We start from the raw sequence: 8,535 nt of genomic DNA, 5'->3' as shown, positions 1-8,535 counted from the left end.
GTATACAATGAAGCTGCAAGCTTAAGCCCCTCGATCATCCCTACCACTACAACAAGGGCAGGGTAGTGCACCCAGAAAACGGGGAAATTCGCACATATCTTCATTGAGCTCTTGTTCCAGAAAACACGGAACTGCTACGTCACACAACGATAGTTCAGGCGCCTTCTGCGGCCGCACTGAAAAGGCTCACAGAAGCTAGCTAAGGCTATGTGTGTTAGAATAGTTTCATTGTTTTATTACTAGATATGAATAACACAACTTTTCTTACATCCTAGACAACACGAATTACACTCTCACGCTGAAGTACAAGGAACCAAGTGGCCATTGCTTCGTAATTTCGGTAAACAAAAGCACTGGAGAAAAAGGCAAGTTCCCACTCATTACTCTTTACTGTAATCTAAAAAGAAACGGCGTGTAGATGATATGATGCGCAGTTTTGGTCAAATCTTTAGGGCAATCCCAAAAGGTGGAGTAGATTTATAATAAGGGAATATTACTCATTGATATCCACCCGAGCGCAGCCATACGGCTACAAGGAAAGCTATACAGCGTTCTCAGAAACTTCGTAGCTAAAAATTCGTCCTGGTCCGGGATCGAACCCGGGACCACCGCTTCACCGGAGCAGTCGCTCTGCCAATTGAGCTAACCGGGACGGCAAGCTGATGGTAGGGCGAGAGCGATTTCATCAATAACTCGAAGTGGGAACAGTGTTGGTCAAACTGGAAGCGCATTGAACCAGGATCTGGTAGTGAGTATCCAATAAAGTCTAGCGCTATGCGGCTCGGGGCCTAATATATTGTACCACCCTGACGCTAGGTCTGAGCGAGTCAGCGTTGCGCTCTAAGTGACTGGAAGGCGGGACGAGAAGTGAAAGACCTCCTGAAGTTCAGTTTTTTGATCGCACAGTTACCACTTTCATACTTTCAGAGCCCTTCCTTCGTCGTCCGTTTCCTTGTCTTTTGTGCTCGTCTTCTTTCGCGCTGTTTATTCAAGATGCTTAACCAAATAGCCCGCCAAAACATGTTAACGCAACCTATTACTCTCAGGCTTCGTATTTATTGCGAAGCAGGTAACTCAGCGTAAATGTTATCCATATCAGGTCTATGGTTTTCAAGGACGCGATTACTTGACCAAGAGAGCTTGGGCCATTTGTGGCGCCATTCGAAAACTGAGCGCCTGCTGAGAGCGCGCAGCGACGCCCATGAAGCCGTGCCGGTCTGTAGCTCACGTGCCACGTGACATTCTCTGGTCAGCCCACGCTGCGGTGCTTTGCTGCTTAATATGAATGTGAAAGCATTTGTTGCCTCATCAGTGGCGTGCGCAAGATATGTCATTACGGGCTCTGGAGAGGAGGTGTGGAAATAGCATGGCCTCATGATCTGTCGACCATTCAGTATGGGTGTAATTCTATTTTTAATGAATAATAATGATTGAATGGAAAGTTTATCACCAAATTACCAAATAAAATAATTATGTATGCAATTAAGGCAATCAAATTCGCGAATTGCTTCAAGTAATTTTAATAAAGTAGTTATCAATGAATAATAAATTGGAATAGTTCATAAATGCTGAATTAGTGATAACAATTTATTTCAAATTATTAAGTACATAATTTATCGAATAATTATGGAAAAAAAGTGTCATTAACGAATAATTACATTACTAAGTTTAAAAAAAGGCAACGGAAGTCAAAATGCCTTCGCCTTTCCGCATGGATGGACACCTAAGTGCACCTCTAATTTTTACTTAACATTAACCTCTTTATTTTATTTTTTTTTTCATTGATAGGCTGCGAACTTCTTGTCACGGCGTCAACAAAGGACAAGAAAGTTCCCCGCGATTGCAATAAGTACTACAAAAACCAAACTTACTGCCCTGGAAAGAGCTTTAGGTTTCAAAAGCCAAACTGCAATTACGACTAAGTATCCTCAAATGATCTTTCACATTCATCAGACATACTAGCAGATGCTGTCAATAAAATCTATGTTGAGCAACTCCGTTTCGTTGTTTAATGTTTTTTTTTCGATTTGCTCTTCCAAGAAACTGTTCGCACTCCAGTTGCAATGAATCTATTGGATGTGCCGATAAGCGCCAGAGGTTTGTGTCATGCGGCTGAAGACGAATCAAGAACAGCATAGATCTACAACTCCGATACAAAAGAAATAAAAAACTCTTACTGCAAAGCACGAAACTTGTGTGACGTGCATTCTCTTGTGCGTCATCGTTTCACGCTGGTGCTATGCAGTGGAGCAGCGAATCCTTTTCAACTTGTCCAAAAAGTCGTTTAGATGCAATATAACGCAGAGACGCAATAAAGAACTCCTGTCTGGGTATTTTATGAACACCATAAAAGGACTACAAACAAGTCCCCAAAAAACAAGTAGAAGTTTGCAATCAATGGTGAAAAGATGTTTTTCTGCGTGTTTACTTGCAGACGTTTTTATTTTATATTTGTTTCGTACTTCAGATCATGACACACATCCAAGCATGACGGAAACATATAAAAGATGGACAAATAACAATGAACACGGAGTATTCCTTTGCTCTGGTATTCACTGCGTCAACGACTTCAAAACTCTTATCTTATGGTACGCGGAAAAAAGTAAAATTTCAATTTCTTGCTTCGAGAACAATGCGGAGTAAGTGAGCAGGTATGGTGGTGACGTGTGAAGCGTGTTATTAGAAGTGACAGGCAGGATCAAGTTTGTTTTGTTTTTTTTTGTGCGCAAGAAAAATTCTCGATGAGAGTAATTTCTTCCGATTAACCTTCTCCGAGAAGGTGAGATGACAGCATACAGAGCGCAAAGTGCGAATGCACACTCCAGATTGGCCAGTATGACGGAAAAGAGATAAAATCATAAAAGAGCGATTTCGCAGCTGTTTTCCATTAAAAAATGGCTTGCAAAATGCAGACGCGCATATTTATCCAGATGTCAGTTTCATGACATACCATTAATATTTTGTGCTAAATCTAGGTATTTAACGATGAAGACTTGATACAAGGTTGAATGTCCTAGAGAATACTTTTCATCAGGAGAGTTTTTTACGCGAAGCGGGAATGAAGTTTTTTTATTTTTTTAGAACGACGCAGTATTTCTTGCGCAGCGCAAAGCTTTTAGTCACAGAGAAATGAAGATGAAACTTCAGATTTTAGTACTCAGTGCCCAATACGACAAGTAGTGTTAAGCAAAAAAAAAACAAATTTGTACACCACAGACAAATGTGCGCGATGTCACTATATAAAAGAGACAAAAAAGGCCGGAGACACTAAAGCTCCACCTTAAGGGTATCACGCGATAGCATGATGATTAGATTGCTATGGGTGTAGGAAGAAACGTCCCCGAAAAAAACGTCCCCGGAACATACATCCCCAGAAAAATGGTCCATGGAAAAGAAGGTCCCCTGAGGAAGTGCTAAAAATGTCCCCAAGTGAATAAACAAATTTCTTCCCGAACCCGCTTGACAGAAAATGGCCCTCTTTACAAGGCTATTCTTTGGTTTTGCGAATAGACCTCAGCATGAAGTATTATTTAGTACAAGACCATGCCATGGCCATGCAGTCAAGGTCACGCAAAGAAAAAGCACTTCTGCAGGTTACTTCGCAGAAGCGCCGAACGAAGCGGAGACGCACTTGCTCTCGACTACTTCCGTTTCGCCACCATCATAGTTCTTCATGGACGCCCCATATCTGTTCGTTGTTTTGTCGCTTCCGTGCCAACATATGTAATCATTCTAGCATGCAATGTTACAGCTTGCGAGGAAGAAACGCAGTTCAAGTTTTGATATCACGGTTAAAATGATGACGTAACATAAAATCAGTGAAATACGACGACAGTAAAGGAAATCAGTTGCTGGGTGAAAACCAATACAGTTTAGCTTGTATTTAGCTTGTGTATCGAGATGTCCTTCTCATCATGTGTTTTGTTGCAAACATTCCAATCGTTTAGCGATAAACCGCTGCCACACTTGCGTTGCTCTGACCATGCCGTTGCGTTTACGGGGCCGTGACTCGTCCCACCGGCAAACAACTTGTGTCCGCCTCATGCGAGCAATACATGCATGCGAGTCGCATGCATGTACACGAGCGAGGCGGCCGGATGCTCAAATTACGGCAGCTTACAATCCGTTTGATGTCACCCGTTTGGGGACATTTTTTCCTGTTTCACAAATCGGGACGTTTTTTCTGGGGATGTATTTTTCGGGGACATTTTTTCCGGGGACGTATCTTCCGGAGACGTTTTTTCTGGGGACATTTTTTCCGGCTCCCGATTGCTATACATGAAGAAGGTCATTCTCAACTTTACATTCTGTTACGTCTCGCCTTCGTCGTGGGGAAGACAACGACATGGCAGCAGCGAAACGCCGACAAACCCCGAGACGCGCGTTGGGTGAGCGCCTGGATTGGCACGGAAGCCGCGTCCGTCTGCCCGGTTGAAGGAGCGTTTCCCGTACAACGAGTGTGAACGCGCGTTCGAAATGCGCGCGAACGCCGCTCATGGACATTCCGGCGTCTGCGCTACGTGGATGGCATCGTTCCCCTCTCCCAGCGCGTGACGACGGCGTGATCTCTCGGGAGTGAGTGAGTGCGTGTGTGTCTGTGATTGGTGCCAGTGAGAACTTCCTTCCCCTGCAGGCCCGGCCCCCATCAAGGGACCCTAGGGAAGGGAACTCTTAAAAACCCCAGCAGCGGCACGGCCGAGGAGCTCTTTGTCTTTGAATGATCTCCTGATGAGCTGCCGTGATGCAGCGTTCCTGCAGCTCACTTGTAAATATGAAAATTGCTGTATAAAGTCCTCCTTCATTGACTTTTTCCAGCAGCCTCGTCTCAGACGTCCCTCATTCTCTCTCCGGCACACGACCATGCTACCTCGTATGTAACAAACAGGTGGCAGCGGTGGGATGCTGCTACTTCGTCTGTAAGAATTCATAGATCCCTGGGAGTCCACATACCCCTCCCCGCGCAGTAGAGCAGCGGTTAAGCAATGCGCCAGTGCCCTGTGATGACAGGTGGTTCCAGCACTGGGCCGAGTGTGACCCAGGTTGCTCTTACCGGTCGAGTAATAAGTAATTTCTCTGCCACCTGTCAGGGTGGGCAGTTTTCTCACTATCCGGTGGACAGGTTTGGATGACGGCGCCAGGTCACGTGACATCTATCACACTTTCGTACTTTCTCTGTGAACAATACTTCAAAGGAATTATTTTAGCGAGAGGTTTTTTGTTCACATCATGCACAGGAAATGAAACGTAGACCTTACTGTGATCAGACAAGCCACATTCTACCAACACTGATAAATTTTGAATTGGACGACTTCATAATACAAGGTCAAGTACAGATGCAGAACTGCCTTGCACACGTGTTAAACGTGCTTGATTATATTAAGGTTTGATGATTACTTTTAATGAGGAACTTTACACAAAGCCTAGCTAGAACGTACGCATATCGCATCAACTTGGCCATTGTCACCGAACATGAATGCTACGAAATGAGCAATTGTGACCATAGGGTTGCTGTCGTGCATCGTTTGTGGAAACCATATCTGCATTGTTATGAATTATGATACTGCTAGCATTGTTGCAAGATTCCGGTACATTCTAGTTTATTGCGTATGCTGGATGGCCAGTTATTCTAAAAATATTATCGACATAGCCCTTCCATAGAACTCAGTTGATCTAATCCTCACCAGCAGCGTTGTCCTTTTAATCGCTTATAAGGCTTTCTTTACGTCCTCATTCATTAGTGGAGTGATTAACTTCACTGTCTGTCTCACTATCGTTCTGAATACATCGGCAGCTGTGCAGGACTGGACAGAACCCCTCGCTCCTGTTCATAATCTTACGAATTTACTCATATTGATTATGAAATGGCCCCGCTTGCCTTCCAACGGGTACATGTGATTTTTCCTGTCCGTATTTTCCTCCTAACACCTTTTAGACTACCTGTCGTTCTTAAGAGCACACTCAGTTCTCTCCCTATTGTATTTCATTATGTAGGTTGCCTTACGCATAGTGATTCATTACGAAATATCTGCCGGTTCTATTCTAACCGCTGACATAAAGACTCTCATACTTTTGCATTTCCTGACCAGATCGTCTGGTTTTCTGTTAAAGCTTGCCAGTATTCAGCCCACTATCATCCCTCCTTCCCCACTCCAGCATGCGCCCTATGCCCAGAACCCTTCGCCTCTTCCCTCCACATCCTTTCCCTCTGCTCGGCGGACCCTCCCCCGCGGGACCAAGAGAACCTCAGACCTGGGAGGACTGGGAGACCCTGCTGCGCTCGGAGGACCCGGCCGTGCAGACCATCGCAACCGGCCGGGCTGCCAGTGTTATGGACCTTAGGAACATAAACACTTGAGTGCAGTGGGGTCGTGCGGGGACCCTGGGGCGTGCCCCGAATTCCTTGTACAATAAAGTTTTTTCTCTCTCTCTGTCTAGTTGTGCTACCGCTTTCTTACATTACGACATTAAACAATCCACAATGTTGTCTGCGGGATTATTTTTTAATGCTTTGACACTAAGGACGTTGTCCTCGGTTGAAATGTGTTCTGTGGCGAAATGTTGATTTCACCTACTTTCCAAACTAAGGATAACTGTTCAAGAAGCCAATTGCTTACTAGTTTTCATCTGTTCTCTCAGGAAGTCTAGGCTAATTCTATAGCTTACTAGCCTGTTCCTACTCTATGGCATCCCCCTTCCTTGCATCCTCCTTTAGCGGAAAAGCCGTAAGCTTCTGTGTGATGTAGTGGCAGCCCGTTGTGGCAAAATAAACCTTTGCCGCAGTCGCACAAGCTAACTGCGCTTTCTGTCTTGTATAAAACTGACGGGAGGCGAAGCGCAAAATAATTCACTCCTAAACATGCCCGTTGAAGTTATGTTTTTCTGCTTTTGGCTTCTTGCTCGTCTTCAAAGAAGGAAGTATGTCCACACACGCTCCCTGCCAGACACTTTTTGATTGCGCCGCTACATGATACATTGCTAATGAGCTAGAGTAGAGGCTTGAGAAAAAAAAAATCCGGTATTGTTGTTTGCATTGTGTGCAAAAAATCGTCCGTAGTAGGTGGCACCAGGCGGCTAGCCTATCCACCCAAGATCGCTACCCTATGGCCAACCTCTGGCAGAAGATAGCGCTCAGCCTCGCACAACTCGCTGAGTGAAAGATGGGCCAGTCACGTGACTTTGCACGTCATCCTAAGTCACGTGACCTTATTATGCCATCACAACCTGTCCACCGTGTTGTCAGCAAACAGCTCACTGTGACAGGTGGCCGTTAAAGCAATGACTGTTCGCGAGAGCTCGCTCTGAAGAAGCAACCTGGGTCTCATAAGCTCTACCGATGTTATCGCCTGCCATATTAGGGCAGTAGGGCATCGCTCTGCCGCTGCACCACTGCGCCAGCAGTCGTACGAGAACTCCCAAGGATCTATGCGTGTAAAACTTGGAATGGCGCAGTTCGCTTATATGAGAATTAACCTGTGAACTACATTGCGTCATACCCTTAAGGAGGATATTAGTTGTCTCTTCCATATTTCATTTCTTAGTTGTATATGTTTGCAGACCACAAGAAGACTACATCCCCTTTGCACCAACGTCTGGTGTACATCGTACGTAAGCAACTCATTGAAGCTAGTATGTGTGAACAATTTATCGCTACTCATCAACAACAAACCCACTCATCGACTGAAAAAGTTCTTTTAAATAGGAATTTATTGTCAACCCCTACTGCAATGTTTCCTACAATTTTCATTGCAATGATTTTAGCACTATTAGTTGTAAGTGCAGTCCGGATTGTGGAGTCTGATGTTTTCTCTCTTGCATTCTGTGCTGTAGTATTTTTGGCACTCGTAAGGAATGGTTTCATTGACTTTTGAAACAGGGAGAACAAGTTCACAGCCTGTGGAAGAGAAATAAAATTTGCAAATGGCTGAATAGTCAAAAAAATATTGAGCTTCTTTTTAACTAAAGTCAGTCAGTATCATGTAATTCCTCTTGAATCAAGAAGGGTTGTTTAATGTGCATAAGAACATACATTTTATGCGGTCATTTATTGAGCCGGGAATCGAAAGATTTGTCCGTGGGTCCTTAAGGAATGATTAACTCACTTGAGGCTGCTGTAAACGATGCCAAAAGCTTGCTATGCAAGCTTGCTGCGCACGGTTTTTTAATGGTCAGGATTTTCAACATGTCGGAAGCAACACTTTTTAAATAGTTGACGCAAAACCTATATAAGTTCCCTCAGACATATGCATCCCGCATTGTATTACAAATTGCTACAGAAGTTTGTAATAGTTTAGAACAGGTCGTTTCTCATTTCGACTGCTATATATTCCAAGGCGGAGCATAGCATCTTGCCAGACGAATAGATTCTTTAGGTAAAAATGCTTGTTTACTGTTATGAGAGGTGAGATGTATAGAGCTTTCCTACCAGGATTTTCCCGCTATCCGCATCATAGCGCGTAGCCTAAGCATGTGAACGAATGCTTTTACTTTTTCTCTTCATGGTAATGTGGCCGTGTTATCGGCATTCGATAACCTTGT

The sequence above is a fragment of the Amblyomma mixtum genome, unplaced genomic scaffold, assembly GCF_055824585.1.
Source record: "Amblyomma mixtum isolate Tamu unplaced genomic scaffold, ASM5582458v1 scaffold_28, whole genome shotgun sequence".
In the NCBI taxonomy this organism is placed as follows: Eukaryota; Metazoa; Arthropoda; class Arachnida; order Ixodida; family Ixodidae; genus Amblyomma; species Amblyomma mixtum.
Note: the sequence above shows the minus strand (reverse complement) of the source record.